Below are 17,683 nucleotides of genomic sequence, written 5' to 3'. Positions count from 1 at the left end.
GAGTCTATGCTCTTAGTTGTCACATTATTCTCCCTCTCCCCAGGGAATGTGATTGCAGGACTCCTCTAGTGTTGTCTAACCCAGCTGGAACAGCATTCTTTTACCATGGTTTGCTTCCGCAAGGAGTAGCTAACAGATTGATTGATTCTTTGTTCTCCGGAGTAGAAATGCTTCTCACTCTCAGTCCTTCCCAATATGAGTGGTCCTCCAAGAGATTTACATCCATCCATACATACATACATACAAATATTTCAAGCATGGACATTAATGCACTTCTAGCCTACCAATATACCAAAACAACTGTTCCCCTAATAAGTGTTCAGGCTGTTCTTAAAATATTTAAACTAGTACTTGCTTAAATGTAATTTGGTAGTCTGTTCTATGCACCAGCTGAGAAACAAGTAGAACACTTCTCATTCCTATAGAACTTTCTACATCGGCTGTCTCAAACACTCCCACAAGTAGTTTTCTCTAAATGCCCTATACAGCTGAATAAGATCTCCTTTGAAAAATCTATATGAGACACTGTACAAGTTCAGATATTTTAGCCTTTCATAATAACTTACGTTTTCACATCCATGGATTGATTCCCTTGATATATTTCCCTGTACTCTTTCCAGTTAACTCATGCATGCTTTCTTATTAGGTTTCCATATTGTTAGTCCATACTTAAGTTTGGGTCCAATGTAATTAACAAACAATATCTTCATCATTTCTGATTTCCAAGACTTTATAAATCTTTTTATACAGCCTATAGTTCTATAACTGTCATTAATCAATTGGTTGATATGATTAGAAAAACTCAAAGCTGGATCTACCCATGTACCCAGGTCCTTAAATACATCTAAAGTCTCAATCACTGTGTGCTGTATTAAATATTCACCTTTCAATTTATGTCTCCCAAATCTCATATGCTTAGCTGTTGATGTATTTATCAGCATACCATTTGCCTGTGCCCAAATGGTTAATGTAGTCAAGTTCTTTTGCAGACATTTCCTGTGTAATCAATTTACCCAATTTCAAGTCCTCTGCATACCAACTGTAGAGCACCTTCCAAACCCTGGACTTCTGGCATTATGATCAGGTTCAAACCCTTTGCCTCTACTGGCTTGTGGCACATAATTGCATATTTTTGCTGCATGCTGTTTTGGCCTTGTATGATTCTGGACTGAGCGAACTTATAGGCAAAAACATGCAATAAGTGCAGCAGACATGATAGTAAGTAAACATTCTGACGGTTATTTATACGGGTCAGGTTAATTCCTATCACTTGTGATTAGAAGTGAAATAGAAAGTCAGTAATAATTCCTGATCAAAATGGGAACACTGTAAAACAATGTTTCATTCATAGTATACTTAGAAACAGAGCCTGATCATCGTCAAATAGGGTGCTAGGCAGCATAATGGATCAGGGCTCCCCCTGCAGCTCCCCCATGACCATTACAGTGTTCCATTACTTGGCTATTTCTCCCCCGTTACCATAAATACTTTTTAAACCTGTCAGTGTGTTTACTATTTTCTTCTTTAGTTTTACAATGATTACAGATGTTTGGATTTAATTCAAAACTTTCATTTCAAATTGTATAGCACAAACACTGGTAGCCATTCACTGAACAAAACAATATAGTCTCACAATGTAAACAAGTAAACTTCTTTGCCCTTGAAACCCACATTCATTAAAACTGCATTGAAGCCCACATTCATAGATAATGCATCTGGCTAGTGGTGGATTAAGTGTACCATTGGGCTGTTTTCAAACCATGGGCCCTTTGTACACATTTTTGGACCATGCATACATGCATGCATTCCTTGATTCAACTTCCTGATTGTAATAAGTCATATTCTTTGTATAATACAACACCACTTGTTAGAGTGTGTTTTAAATTTGTAGTTTTGGACATTTTTTTTCAGAAAGGAATGAAACGAAATGTATGAATCAATAATGATAAGACTACCCATTTCAGAACATTTCAACCGTAAAAGGCCACTCAAACTTTTGTCATTACATTCTACTGATGTCAGTCAATATGCACCATCTCTGTAAAAGTAAAAGACATCTGAATAATTCCATTTTAAAGAGAACTGCAACTAATGAAAAGGTTGCTGCTAGCAAACAACTTTGCATTTCAGTATTTCATCTACAAATTCAGTGCCTGCTGCTCTTGAAGAATAAATTATCTCTGTTACGTTAACAAAAACAAAAACAAACAAAAAAGAAAATCGGTGGGTGATATTACAATAGGGAATGACTGGCAAACTGAAAACAAGCTCATAGTTAATAGGCATCTCATCCAAAGAAGGACACATCAAGGTGCAGCACCCGGATCCCCCCTTTATGCTGCACGGTAGTGCAGCTTAAAGGGGGGATGCTGCATACTAGTGTCTATCTGTTGTAGCAAGAGAACTCATAACCTTCTGCACCAGAAGCAAGGGTGCTACCTGTTGTACCACTAACATTAAAAATACAGTGTCGAAACTATATGCATGACATTGATAGACTACAGTCCTCAGTGATTAACAAACTAAATAAATAAATAAAATTAGAAGAGACCTGGCAATTTTTGTGGAGGATTAAGGCACTTGCCTGCCCTTAGTTATTAAGGTTCAGGGTTTGACTCTGAGCAGCATCACTTAACTAGACAGTTCCCCTAACTGCAGCATTTTACACACACACACACACACACACACACACACACACACACACACACACACACACACACACACACACACAAACATGCTCTAAAGGAAAGAGCTGTGCACTCAGCTGTGCTGCATAGTAATACTGTTTGTTTATATGCTGCATATCCCCAGCTTCCAGTGTGGATTTAGACAATGTTAGGACATTGTCTTAACTAGGAGGTTTCTGGAGCTTACAGAAGTTGTGAGGTAAGGAAGTTTTTCCATGGTGTCCTAATGCTTACTGTGTTTATGGAAAGATCTTGCAGGATTTTTTTACTTAACACATTTTTTATTACTTTTAAGTGAAGCTGGTGCCCCCCAGCAAACACACAGGCCCTAGGCAGCTGCCTAGGTCACCTAGTGCTGGATCCAACTCTGCTTAGAAATGGTAGCTGTTTCTAGTAATACCTTGCTAAATATAGCAATACTATTTCCATTTTCAATTCTCAGTACAGTATCTAGCATTACATTGAATTATAACCAATTTTACAAACAGGCAAGAACATGAACAAATTAAGATGGAAAAGTAGAACAGTCACCACTCAAATACCTTAACATTGCATTTTGAATGTGCTGCAGAATTACTGTTCAATTTTAGTTATTTACTGCCTTATACTTCCTCAATTTGTTGATAACACATCTGTAGCCAAAGTTTTTACAGTCCCTTCCTATTGTCAGTTATAGTTTGCTAATGGTAATATTTACTAACTTTGTATCAGTTATCGTTTGCTAATGGTAGTATTTACTAACTTTATGTGAATATGCTGTTTACACACATGCATCTACTAGTACATACATATAGTAATTGGAGCCTTTCTCTTTGAGCTGTCACTATAAATAAGCTTTTATTCTGTTGTATATTCTCACTGAAACACAGTAAATGTAGTGTGCATTTTGTCTTATGTATATTTGTTTGCTGAATGCATGTCTTATTATACTTTTATAATGGTGGATCTCTTCTCCCACTGTAAAAGGCTCTGCTGTGCTGGACTTACCAGCTGTCAAAAGGCAATAAAGTAAATAAGTAATAAATAAAATTTCACCCACATGGGACTTTTACAAGGTGCTGTGCTCCAGTGACAAAAGTTGTTTTGGAATTTTGCTGGTTTTGGGCAAACCATTAAATATCTGCTTGGATTTTTGAAATTTGTTTTAAGATGCTTGCAGGATAGGATAAATTCATGTTTTTGCTTTAGATTCTATAAAATTATCAATGTTCCTTTGAACAGTGAGTGGCCAGAATTGTGAATTTAGCTGCAAGGCATTTGCTACCAATTTCCCCCTCTAATTCCTGTTTGTAATGGTACTTTCCATGTTTTGTTTTTTGCAGGAAGCTACTGTTAACATCCAAGAGGCCCTCTACAGCCTGATGCTATTAGTGTTTGCTAATTTCTTTAAGGTAAGAAAACACTTAGTTTATTTATGTCAGCCTACACTGTGTGTGTGTGTGTGTGTGTGTGTGTGTGTGTGTGTGTGTGTATGTGTGTGTGTGTGTGTGTGTGTGTGTGTGTGTGTGTGTGTGTGTGTGTGTGTGTGTGAGATACATTTTAGTGGAGCACAAGCAGTCCATCTATAGCTAGCCCGTTACAGTCTTTATTAGTAAATTGGATGATTGCTTGTTTTGAAATAATTAAATTGTCATTTTATTGTTTTATTTTGATTGGGTTGGCTTAATGAACCAAGGGCCCTTTAAGAACTGAATTATTGGGAGAGACAAACAAGGCAACAAGGTAATAAATACATGGTGATCATAAAAACAATAGATTCACCAGTAGGGAGATGCTCATTTTGTAGGCACAAGGTGATAGCACAGTGAATAAGTTAATTCATTATGGTTACTATTCCTCATTCCCATACATGCAGTTGGAGAAATAAAAACTATTAAATGGCATAAGTTTATCTGAGTACACTGAGTAAACTCTGCTGTAGTCAAATGCATTATACCCACAATCCTGGTTCTTAATTTGTAAATGCTGGTGGCATAAAATGAAGAAAGGGCTATCTGGGATGTTTTAAGTACTATGTGACTTGTGTAACAATAATATAACAGAAAGTGGCACTGGTAGGCAAGCTTTGCATAACATAACTGTACCATATTTATTTATGCAGGTATTCCTTTATTGCATACCAGGTTGTTGAACTGGGCTGGAAAGCATCTTCAGTGAACACCTTGTGAGAAGAGCTTTACAATTGAAGAAACAAGCAAGTGACTGCAGATAGCAAAGGTTTATATATAATGATACAAGATGACATTTATGTTTTTATGAATAACTATTATAGTGGCAGAAGGAGCATGGAAGACAAGATAGCACTGATAATAGGTCCTGTGAGACCTCTGATGTATGTTCTTAATTCAGTAGTTTGGGAAAGGAAGCAGTTGCTAGATGTTGGTTAATTCAACAGCATTGCATCTTGATCTGTGTAGTACTGTAGAGGTTTAACAGTTGACTGAGGAACAGATTTGAATAGTCCATGGCAGAGGTAGGTCTCTGAAGTTACAATATAACTTTATGTACAGGACCATTTCTTCATGGAGGCGAAGTTTCAGAGAAGTGTTCCTTTCTCCTGCTTCCTCTAATACTGGTGTGGTAGCAATGGTTCCTCTTCATACCTCTTAACCTCTTAGAGCAAAAAATCTGGACAAAGCCTAAAATGATGGGGGGACAAATAGAGACAGATTTTAAATATCACCATTACAAACTTAGAAAGTTGATAGAATAATAAGTTTTGTGTTAACATGAATTTTCTGAAGGATGTGGAGTCTTAAACGCAAATGTTTGTCATTATTTAATGACTTTGGTCCTCAGGTATATTTGCCAGAAAGGGACAGGTTTTAGGGGGGAACACACCAAAAATATGAGGCAACAATCTGGACATTCTGCGAAAACCTGTACAGTTGAGAGGTATATTCCTCTTATATCCATCAGTTTTGGAACAGTGCATAATTAAAGGAGTGAAGTTGTTACTAGTGAATCAAAGACTTGGAATGGGTACATACCCATCAATGAAGTGATTTAGGACAATAAGTGAAGTGGAGAGAAATGTGGTAATGGCCAAACAGGCAACTACAGTACTAGTCAGAAGAGAATTGTATAACAAAATTCATTAATCTACTGTATTGATTGGTTATATGCATTGCTGATGTATTGTGACTGATTAATTAAAGCACGATAGAAACAACCGCTGTTATTGAGTAAACATATGAGTAGGATGTAGGCTAGTGCATTGACAGATAGCTGCTCAAGTGACAAGTGTGCAAATGTTTACTAATATGAAAAATGAAATAATACTGAACTGGGGAATTGTCTTTCCTTCATGATGGTCTGTATTCAGAGCTCAGGTCTGATTGTATGATGATCTGGATTCAGAAATCAGGGCTGATTGTATGATGATCTGTATTCAGAGCTCAGGCCTGATTGTATGATGATTTGTATTCAGAGCTCAGGGTTGATTGTATTAAGTAATGGGCTGCAGGAAGTGAAGTGGCCAGCATGCAATAGTTTATTCCAAGAAGTAAGGATCATCAAAGTCTATGGTGCCTTCAAGAATGAACTAGGAATAAACTTCTGGGACACCTCGCGGACCACAATTGTAATTATTTTACTGATTTTTGCTTGTAGTCTGCATTTGTCAAATCAGCCACACTAGGAAAGATACTGGAAAAATTACTTTACTTGAACACAACTCAGTACATCAGCAAATGCCACCTTCTTTCTCAAAAGCAACATAGCTTTTGATCTAGTCATAGTACATCCACAGCTATCTGGGCACTCAGTGACAACATTCTCCTTGGAATGGACAAAGGCGTAATTACTGGAGCCAGTTTTACTGACCCTACCAGAGCCTTTGATATTGTTGATCACTTAATTCTCATAGACAAGTTCAATGAAATAAGCATTAGTGATGACACACTTCACCGGTTCAAAAAATACTTCTCTAACTATGACTTTTCAATGAATTTCTATTCAGCAACCCCAGCAGAAAGGTGTCCCCATAGGACCTATTCCATCACTTGTCCTCTTTTCTATCTACATTAACAAACTTCCTTTTGGCTTACATCTTCCTGTCCTGCTTTAAGCTGATGACATGGTTCTATTCTATTCGAATCACTCTGTCTTGTCTCTTGATCTTGAACTTCAGTCTGACTTTCATGTTCTTATTCAGTGAACCACTGATAAACAATTACTGCTAAATTCATCTAAAACACAGGTAATACTTTTTGGCACCAGGCAAAAGCTCACATCTATCTCCAGAACTCTAAAATTCCTCAATCATTTTAATAACACTATTGAAAATATCACTTCATTCAAATGCCAAGGAATTTGGTTGGACCCCTTCCTAAATTTCCAACTCCACCTGGACTACACACACAAAAACAACTCTCTCCTATTCTGGGCTAATAAGATCTCTCCTTTTGTATTCAGACTCTGTAGAAATTCAATAGGTAAAGGTATTTTATTGGCTGTACTAGAATACTGTCTGTAATTGCTTCAGCCTCTGAAATAAATATATGCAATATTCAGTCCATCTCAAAGGTCATTTGCAAATTCATCACTGTCTTCCCAAGAAATGAACATTACTGCAGAACCATTGAAAAAACTAATTGGCTACCTGTGAACAATGTTCTGATTTTCTACATATCTCTCAACTATTTAAACTTATCAAGAATGACACCTTCTCCCTACTAGCCAGACTATTCAGAGATGCACCAACATACAACCTTACAAATTTTAACTGCTCGTGTCCTCTTCTCCACCACTCCATCACCCCGAACTAAGCTTCACTGCAGAAAAAATGCTTTCTCAGTCTTTCATCCCAAACTGTGGGAATCTCTCCCTTCTTTCCTTAAAGATCATTCCTCTTGCCTCATTTTCCAATCGGAAATAAAAGCATTTTTCAAGAGCCTAGGAAAATGTAGCTGCTATCTCTGGTTACATAACTTAAACTTTTCATTTCATTGTTCCCATTACATACCTTGCTCTGACTCTTCTTTTTGAGTGTGATTCTTTGAACACTCCCACTCTGAATGTCAGTCTGTATAAATGCACGTGTATATTGTATTTTGTCAGTCACTCTGTATATAATATCATGTATCTGTTGCCTTTATACCCTCAAGCCTGCTATGATTTGCACTTTGTATATAGTGTCATGAGTCTGTGGTGTTTACTCTGTACCGAGTCAGCAGTCTTTACCCCAGTAACAAATTCAGAATGTAATAAAATACCATATCCAAAGAGCACCCGTATTTACTTATGTAGCTCATAACCTCTCATGTTTGACCTTATCAAATGCATTTTACAGCTGTAATAGAATTCCATACCTTCTAACTTGCCCCTTTTTGTCATGTAAAACTCTTGTCTCAGTATTTATAAAGAACCACAAATTCTCCCCTCTTTCACCTCACATCATTAATACCTAAAAATCATTTTGATGTTCGCTTGATGAGTCCATCCTTTACCATTCTCACCACAATATTAACATCTGTATATAAAAGTGAATTATGCTGCCAAATTTCTGCAAGACAAAAGCCATCTTTTTCCTTATAACGATAAACATGCTCACCTTGAAATCTTTGACACTACCTGTTATAACTACTATGTTCAACATTTCAGTCATTTTTGATTTAAGAAAAGGCCTGAGAAGCATGCATATTCATATGACATATAGCCTATCCCCTCAGAGTTTTTTTTTCAGCTTCTCAGATCCACGCCCCCCAAGATAGAAGAGTTGTATCAGCACATACACCCTTCATACAATACAGCCAGTCAGTTCTTAATGCCTTTCTTGAATCTGGACTGTAGGAGATATAGATAGGATGGAAATTTCAATGACATGATGTTATTACAGCTTGTATGTAGCATGTAGACAGTACATACTTTTCAAAATAAAGTGTAGAGGGAACTGTCATGGTGTTCAAAGAGACACTGCATAAGGATTGTCCTTGATGTAATATTTTGCTTTTTACACAATGTGACTATGTATTATGTTTTCCATATGTGCACATATAAGATGAAAGTTATGAAATTAAATGGCATGATATACCTGCTATGTTTCAATGTGGACAACAGCAATTCCTCTGACCTACAATATATTAAGAATAATTAAAAGTAACAAATACATTTATTATGGCAACTTTGAATGTGTGCATTTTGTTGTGAAGTGGATGGTGATTTTGTACTGGGATATCAGAAGTGAGCAACAATAAGTTTACAGATCCTTGATCTATTTTGATACAAGATTTTTGTGCCATTTAAGAATAAACTGTGGAGGATATATTACAATGGAATGAAATAGTTCTCTGAAACTGACCTTGCACTACTGAAGTGAGCTACTTACTGGTATCTGGTCTTAGATGGATGCATTTCTTCATAAAAGCATTTACTGCTATGCTGTCTTTGTAAGGCTTATTGCATGTAGTAGTCAGCCTGGGTTTTGTTGTTTTTTTTTGGCACTTTAACATTATTAATAGTGTAATAATAGTAATCTTTTAAAACGTCTTAATAATCAGCATTTTTTATGTGAGCTACCAGCAGCTCTCCCTCGAGATGTTTGACTTATTGTTCATTGATTTATTTTATCAACAAAGGCAGAGCTCTTCTAATCTTGGACTTTGCCTTGCCATTAGCATCTTCTGACAGCTTTTTCCTCAGGGAAATTAACTTTTATAAAGTGTGTAGGAGCTGCTTTAAAGTATCAAGGTAATATTAACTGTATTAGTTGTGACCAGTATGACGGTAAGGGTATTTTTGCTTCAGTTTTTTTTTTCACTGCTTACCTTTCTTGAAAGCTAAAAAATGATACTGTTTTCCCTCTTGTAAATGTGTTTGTGTGTCTTTTAAAAGTAGAAATACCTTATTGCATAATGCAGCTAAAGGTTAATATTCAAGGATTTTGAGGACTGCTATAAGACTGCATATTAAAATTATGACTGCCATATAATATTTGCACAAGTGGTGTTATGGAAGTTCAGTAACTCTTTGGTAACATTTTGAAGTTAAAATGCATTTTTTTATAGTGTTTGCTTTCCATTTTCCCTGCCTTTTTGTACATTTGCACTTGCTATTTTCTTATTTTTTTCATCTTCTGTCTTCCTGTTTTCTTACTTTTTTCATCTTCTGTCTTGCCTGCATTCAAGAGGTGTAATGTTTGCTGTTCGGTTCTTGTAACAAAATGCTTGCTGCCTCAGCCTCACATAAGGGGCCCTCTGATGTAGTGCAGTAAGTGACTACAAGGTGTGCATTATAGTGCGATAAAATACATGTATGGCAGAGCAAAGCATTTCTCATCTCTCCAATGTGTGTAATTTATCTGTTGATAAAGATTTAGGTCCCTGTCTGTGGTATTACTGGAAGTGTTTGACTTATGGAGATGCAAGAGATCCAGGACCATGGAGTCCTTAATGACATGGAAAGCATGGCACAGCTCTCCCTTCAGTGGTCTATAAGATTCTAAATAAAGGGACAGTGCTTCCAGTATCTCCTGGTAATTTTTTTTAAGCTTCCGATTTTCTTAGTTAAGAACCTCTGAGGTCTTTCGAGTTGATTGGTATATCTGGTAAGGTACATCCCAAAGAGGGCAATCAACTCAATAATTAGACTAATTAATGCTAATAATAAGGGGACAATGACCACTTTAATTCTGGGTGATATTCCATTGGCAATTAGCTGCACTAAGTAGAAGGATTTCCTAATTAGTCATTACATGATGATCAAAAGAGAGGGAATTATCAACTTGTGTATGGAAGTCCCTTCCCTAATAACGTTTTCATTTTGAAGCAGGATGTTGTGTATGCTGTTTGCTGAAGGGTAGTTTCTGTACTAAATCTAAAAACATTGCACTTTTTTGTACTTAATTTTAGCCAATATTTAGTATATCTGGTATTTATGAGTGTAAGTTCTTGCCAAAGGGTTTAAGTGTCAGAGGAAGACTTGAGTATAACTCCCAGTTTGCAGTCATCTGCAGAGTTGTTTAACCAGAGGTCTTAGTTCATGGTCTGGAGATTAGGAAAGTAAACAACAAACAGGAGAGATCCCAGGACTGAGCACTGGGGAACATCTCTGGCAACCTTCATGTTTTCTTATGAGACACCTGGCCCCCACACTTTTTGTCTTTAAGCTAGTTTGCTATCCATCTTACCACACAGGTGTCTAGTTTTAAAGCTTCAAGCGGCAGCATAGGATATGGTATCAAATGCTGTAGTCAGGTGAAGGTATGCCAAGTGATGAGCATAATTACTATCAACAACACGTGTTAACCCCTTGAAGTAGTTAATCAACAGGATCTAATCTTAACAAAGCCAAACTGTTGTGGGATTAGATTTTTGATATAATACCTTATCAGGTCAGGTATAATGCATTCCATGACTTTGCAGATAAGACTCATGAGACTGATGGTTCTGTAATTCTCATGGTCAATGGTCAATGGTCAGTGGTAGGGCTTCCCTTGTGGAGTGGCAAAAACATTACAATGTACCCAACCTCAAGGAGAAATCATGTAGCTAAACTTAGGTTAAACAGTTTGAGGTGCTGCTGTGCCATGGTATGCTTTGTACTGCTTGTTAAACAGCCAGTTATAATGTCAGACCCCATGGGAAAAGAACATTTGGTCTTAGAAAACATCTGCATTACATGATCTTTGCGATAATAGAGGGTTTAAGGGATTCAGGCATATGTAGATTGGAGTAAAATTAGAATTGAATTTGTATAATGCAATATCTGTTAGGTCTGAATATGCGGTACCATTTTTATTAAGTTCAGAGCATTGCTGGGTGTTATTCCATAGTTCCCTAATGTACCTAAGGACAGACTTATGATTGTATTTTGCTTCAGATGCCATCTTATGATCATGGGCTGCTTTAGTAGACCTAATAGTATTTTAAAGTTTTTTAACAACTTTATTAAATTCTAACATTTTAGAGAATGACATAGGTACACATACAATATTAGAAAAGAAAACAAACCATAGGAAATATTTTTCATGCATTTTACATATATCAATTCTTTGAATAATTATCATTCACTCCAGCATTACATACATTTCTGAATTCCTGCTGTCTTTTAAACATTAGTCCTCCTCCTAAACTTTGTTCTGCATGTATTTTCCCCACAATGTCCATCTATTTCTATGTAGTTTGTTCCTTCCTGTCTGTAAAGATCCCATGTCTAATTCTTCTGTTTTATTTACAGCATTTAATACTGCAATTACAGGTGGTTTTGATTTTGAGTTCCATTTTCTGGTAACTACTTTTTTGGCAGCCAATAGCATTAAATGCATTAAAGCCTTACCATGTCTGGGCAATTCAGATCATACATCCCAGTTCAGAAGACTCATTCCCTTAGTTATAGCCATTTGCTCCCTAGCATTTATTTCTGCTACTGCCATTGATATGAGGCCTATTGGATATGCTGTATAATTTAAGACTTTTTTTTCTTTATTGCAAAGTTTTGTTTTTATATTGGTAGGTCATCTAGGTTGTTTGTTTTTGAATTGTCCATTATGTTTTGATCTGTTTGGGTCTTCCAGCTCTTTACATTTGTCTTAGTGGACATAGAAGTCATTTGTTCTGCTTTGGGAATGTTGGGAGTCATGTAGAAACATATGTTGATGTGTCATGCACCTATGCAAAGTAAGTTTTATAAGCAAGTAGTATCTTGCAATAAAGACCAACATTTTCTACTGTTACTTCGGAAATGGAAGCCCTTTAATGATTGGTTAGATCAAACCTTAAATGTAATTATACTAGATTTGAAGGTACGCTGTAAAGGCTTTGTAAAGAACTGGAAAAACCATAAATTGAAAATAAGAAATAAGGTTACAATGAAAACAAATGAGATATGGAATAATAGCCACATTAGGTACCTAGAGGGCTTAAAAAGTAAGGGATTTACAGGGCAAAACAAACAAATGGAACACAACAGGTTGAAGAGAAATGGAAGAGTTTATGCAAAACTATTTAGAAAGCATGAATGGGTGTATAACTGGCTTTAAAACAACTTTTTTTAATAATGACTCTTGAGAAATCAAATTTTAGGGGTAAAAGGTTGAAAATGTCATAACTAAAATTAGGAATTATTAGAATGTTGGGGTAGACCTAGGAACAATTATTATTGTAATGGAGAATTATTACTGCATACTGTATAAGGAAGATGTAGAGGTTGAGAGTAACCCATGAGAACTGTCAACATATTTCAAACAATTATAACTTGCTCAGTTAAGAGAAGTATTTCTTTATATATTTATATATTTTATTATCAGCTTAATCCTTAGGTATCGTTTATTTGTCTACTCAGTTTAAAAACTGTATTGTACTCATTACCCATCGTATGTTTTTGTTTCTTACTACTGTGTACTCTGGATGCCGTATTGTTTACTATAAAATCATCTACTATTGTAACATTTTCTATTGTAAGATTTTTTTATATGTACTTGTGGATCTTTTCTCCCTGGGCCTCCGCTGAAAAACGACCTGTGTCCAGTCAGAATTTCCCAGTAAATAAATAAATAAATAAATAAATAAGTAGAAAGATGGATATTGGCATTAAAAATAAATGAAACTGAAATTAAATATGCAATAAGAATACAGAAAACAGAAACAAAATCTCTGGTAATGATGGAGTTTCAGTAGAAATGTGGAAAAAGGAGCAGAACATAAAGCACTTTTTAACATTTTTTTCTGGATGGAAACATGCCTTTAACTTGGAAAGAAGCAGTAATGGTAGTTATACCAAAGTAGGAATAAACATCTTCTTGATCCAGAGTTATATAAACCTATTTTGATCCTGACTCATGGTTGCAACCTGTTTATGACAATTATGGCAAAAAGAATGTCAAAGATATTGCCAGGAATAACAGACCTGGAGTGGTGTGGATTTATACAAGAGTTGCAAAAGTTAGATTGTTAACAGAACCCTTTTGATTTAAAAGGATGCATTTTACAATGATAGTATATTAATGTTAATATCGTTGGATGATGAAAATGCATTTGACACTGTAACTAAGCAATTTATGAAGAGATCCCTTGGTGTATTTTATTTTCTACAGACACAGAGAACATTTATATTTCATATCTACAGAAGAACTCAAGTTAGGGTAAAGTGTGGTAGTGAACTGTCTAAAGTAGTTGAGCTTTACAACAGGGACTAAGCAGGAGCACCCGCTTTCACCATTACTCTTTGTTTTATATTTAGAGGTACTAGCCATGGGCATAAGACAGTCAGACTTAAGTGGATATAAGATGAGAAATACTGTTGAATAAATAGCCCTTTTGTGGGCAATGTAATATTACATGTTACTAATCCAGAACATATTAAAATTATATTTGATAAGCTGAATTATTTTAATGGTGTAGCAGGATTTAAAGTTAATTAAGCAAAAACAAAAGCTATTATAATGAACTGGGCCCTAACATATGACTTAGTACAGAGTTCACCCTTTTTTGTGGGGTCATGACATGATGAGATGCATAGAGATTTGGTTGAACCAGGATGTTGAATAAGCAGTTAAGGCATTGTGAGAAGAAACCACTCAAAGGATTATAATTAAGATAAACATTGGAAACTGTTATTTGTGGACTTTGATAATTAGATGCACATAATTAAGATGGTTTTGGTCCTTTATGTAGAGTGGGCAAATATATATATACATATATATATACATATTTTCACCCAAACAACCCTGGTGCTCGCAGTCAAATACAGAATGCACGGACCAAAACAAAAGCACACCACCAAAGGTCCAACATAAATATGTTCTTCCAGAATACTTTCAAAAAAGTCAGTCCATATGGCAATCCAAATAATTCAGGTTTAATGGAAGCAACAGCACATACAGCAGTTAGCTGCCATACAGCAACATCAGGAACAGGTAATTCCACACAGGAACAAGTGACTCAACAGACCAGTTTCGCCCCCTGGCATCATCATATATATGTATATATATATATATATATATATATATATATATATATATATATATTTATATATGTGTATATATATGTGTGTGTGTGTGTGTCTGTGAGTTATATACATATAATATATATATATATATATATATATATATATATATATATATATATATATATATGTGGATTCACTTCATAATCTCAAAATACTGAAATATCGAATTTCAGTATCTCGAGACCATGAAATGAAAAATCCAAATAACCTAAGCCACAAAACCGCGAAACCCAAACTACCGAAACCACAAAACTGCAAAAGGACACAGAACACGCTACACAACACATACAAACACAAACACTCACACACCTCCCAACACTGTACAAAAAGCAGTACAACACACGTATACAACTAAACAAACACACACACACACCTACCCTTACTCCCTCCTGCACCCCCCATGTGGGGGGCTGTGCCCCCCCCACACCTTCCCTATTAATATATACTAACTCCGAGGTCGCACTACACTCCATAACACAGACAATCGAGCACCACACATTCCACACCCCCCTGCACAAACACACACCACAGACATACAAACACCACCACCCCCAACACTAACACACTCACACTCTGAACTACCTACCCTAACCCACACATAAAACATCCCAACACACTCACAAACACACAATCCCTTTCCAAAACCATAAAATAAACAACACTCACCTAACGTGCTATCCGTACTGCGGGTTCGACATTGTCGGATTCGACATTTCCAGGTTTGCGATTTCCGTCTGTTCGACTTTATAGGCTTGAGATTCTGAAATTCGATATTTCAGGATTTCGAGCTTATAAAGTGTTTCCATGTAGGTACATACAGATATATATATATATATGTGTGTGTGTGTGTGTGTGTGTGTGTGTATAATATATATATATATATATATATATATATATATATATATATATATATATATGGTTTCACTTCATAATCTCAAAATGCTGAAATCTTGAATTTCAGTATTCCGAGACCATGAAGCTGAAAATGCAGAATGCCGAAAGTGCATAAGAGCGAATTTGAATATCTCGAATCTGCGCTTATGCATTTCCGGTACGTTGCATGAAGTGTTTGGCTGATATGGTATCTGAAATTGAAGGTGAGTGAGTGTTTGTGTGTGTTTTTGTACATTGTTTGCATGGCTAAGGGTAGGGAGGTGTAAGTATGAGTGTGAGTGTTGGATTTGTTGGTGTTTGTGTATGTGTGATGTGTATTTGTGTGCGAGCGAGTGTAGAATGCCATGGTGTGAGTTTTTTTTTTTCGTTATGTGCGATCTTGGAGTTGGTATATATAAGTAGGGGTGTGTGGGGGTGCAGGCCCCCACATGGCTGGTGCTGGGTGGGCTTGCCCCCTGCTTATATGTAGTGTAGGGTTGTGTGGTTTGTGTGCTGTAGGTGGAATGGTGTGTGTGTGTTATGTGGTGTATGGTGTACGTATGTTTGTGATTGTGTGATTCATGATTGTGAGTTTCGGGATTCTGAATGGTTCAGCTTCATAGTTTCAAAATGCTGAAATTCGCCTAGTTCCTGCTCTTTGACATAACTTGGAACTAATTTATCTATGAGTATATTGGTTATTTTGCTCCACTATGTCTCTCCTTATTTCCCCAGGGTGGCATATCTAAGACTGTTTGCTTCAGCATGGACAATGATTAGGTCACGTGTAATTGAGGTGAATGGTTTTAAGGTGTGTAGTGACAATATGAAGTTTAACACATATGAGACAGCTAATCGTCATTATGTCCTTATTCAGTCTCACAAGAGGAGCAACCATGTGTGTGTGTGTGTGACTGTAGAATGTCCTGTGACTAGGACATTCATGTGTCCAGGGCAGAGTCTGAAAAAGGTCTGTGGAGATCAGTGCTCTACCCCAAAAAACAAATGCAAATAAATAAATAAATGTGCAGAGACATGGTCTGTTAGCTTTAAAGGTTTAGGCATGCTGACTTCCTTACTCTTGTTTGTTATGTGTGCTGTAGGGGAGGTGTGGAAATGCTGCTGAGCATTGAGCTATTAGTGCATTGCCTAGAAGGCGAGGGAAGGAATTTTTCAGTAGTTCAGCATATGTAAGTTTTGCTGTTGTGTTGGATTGTGTTAGTGTGGGACTTGCTGGTAGCCATGTTGACTGAGATAATAGACTCCTATGTAGTTAGGTATTTATACCTCTTCAAAGAAGATTTAGTATCATTTAGCAGTAAGGGGTTGTCAGTGAGCATGAAACAATTGCTACTTTGTCTGAAGGTACCTAGTGCTAGCAAGGCTGGCAGTAGATGAAGTAGGGGCATATTGAGATCCCATGGTGGCACAGATTCAGCATGCAGACAAATGCAGCAGAATATATTAGAGCAGTAATGCTGCTGATGAGGAGGGATGATAAATTATACAAATTAGTACAGATAAGCAGTAATCGGTATGATAATGCAGATGTTTAGACTAAAACCAAAAAGGTACAGCTGCTAGAAAAACTGAGTACAGTAATCTCTCAGTTAAGCAACTGGCAAAAAAAAAATCAAAGAAATACAGTACAATTTTCATGTGTTGCACTTTTTGTCCACCCCCACCCCCCGCAGAAACATACCTTACGTTTTCAGAGTTTTAGAGTTTTAAAAAGGAAGATAGGAATAAATCCCCTCTCTCCTTAACCTGAGAACAAGTCAAACCAAACAAATAGCATATGGTACAGTATTAGTCAGGCCTATTTTTAATAGTAACTCTCAAGCAACCAGAAACTACAGTTATCTGGCATCTACCAATCTCCATGGGTGCTGGTTAACTGACAAGGGATTGACAGCCCATGGTAGGAGGGATGAATAATGCAAGGAATACACCTGATTGGTGAACATTTGTTTAAGGATATGAAATGTAGTACAGGAAGTCACGATCTATAGAAGGCAAACTTGCCGAAAGCGCTTATCGTTTGATGCTTCATCTATTTTTAATCTCTGTAACAGTTTTAGTAAGTTTTTACTTCGTTCATTAAAGTCGGAACATTTTAGTCGTGGTGGTGCACTCAGTATCTTTTTGCCTATAATGAAGAACAGAAATTGTTTGTA

The 17,683-nt window shown here is 36.4% G+C and overlaps 1 long non-coding RNA gene across 1 annotated transcript in view; it reads left to right on the top strand.

The window, feature by feature from the left end:
- The window catches only part of LOC122813293, a 741,409-nt gene that overhangs the window by 286,368 nt on the left and 437,358 nt on the right, over positions 1-17,683 (top strand). Inside the window, exon 2 of the long non-coding RNA XR_006366655.1 lies at positions 4,010-4,078. This is a non-coding gene — a long non-coding RNA (uncharacterized LOC122813293). The remainder of the gene's footprint in view (positions 1-4,009; positions 4,079-17,683) is intronic.

Source organism: Protopterus annectens, chromosome 10.part0 (assembly GCF_019279795.1).
Source record: "Protopterus annectens isolate FY-2018-M chromosome 10.part0, PAN1.0, whole genome shotgun sequence".
Lineage (NCBI taxonomy): Eukaryota > Metazoa > Chordata > Ceratodontiformes > Protopteridae > Protopterus > Protopterus annectens.
This window is presented reverse-complemented; position numbering and strand designations above follow the sequence as displayed.